We start from the raw sequence: 411 nt of genomic DNA on the forward strand, positions 1-411 counted from the left end.
GGGGGCCCCCGTGGGTGCCCCATTGTCACTGCAGCCTTTGCCACTGGCGGTGGCATCCCGTCCCGCGACCCCACAGCCGACCCCAGTGGGGGGTGGCAGGGGTTTGGCCACACGGGTGTCACCTGGGCAGTCCCAAAGCGTGTGTCCCCCGAGACCCTGTTCCCCGTGGGAGGGGAGGCTGAGGCAGGGAGGGGGGAAGGCCCCTGGGGACGCTCTGGGGACCGTCCCCCGTGGGTTTGCCTCCATGGGGACACTGGTGACGCATCCCACGGGTGACGCATCCCACGGGTGTCCCCAGCTCTGGGGATGTGGCCACCGGTTCCCGGGACGGAGCTCCAGCACTCCGTGGGGACGTGGCCGCTGGGCGTGGGGGTGGCGTCTCCTGGACCCCAGTGGGGACAGGGCGTGGCT

This window comes from Charadrius vociferus, unplaced genomic scaffold (assembly GCF_000708025.1).
Source record: "Charadrius vociferus isolate BGI_N301 unplaced genomic scaffold, ASM70802v2 scaffold1284, whole genome shotgun sequence".
Classification (NCBI taxonomy): Eukaryota; Metazoa; Chordata; class Aves; order Charadriiformes; family Charadriidae; genus Charadrius; species Charadrius vociferus.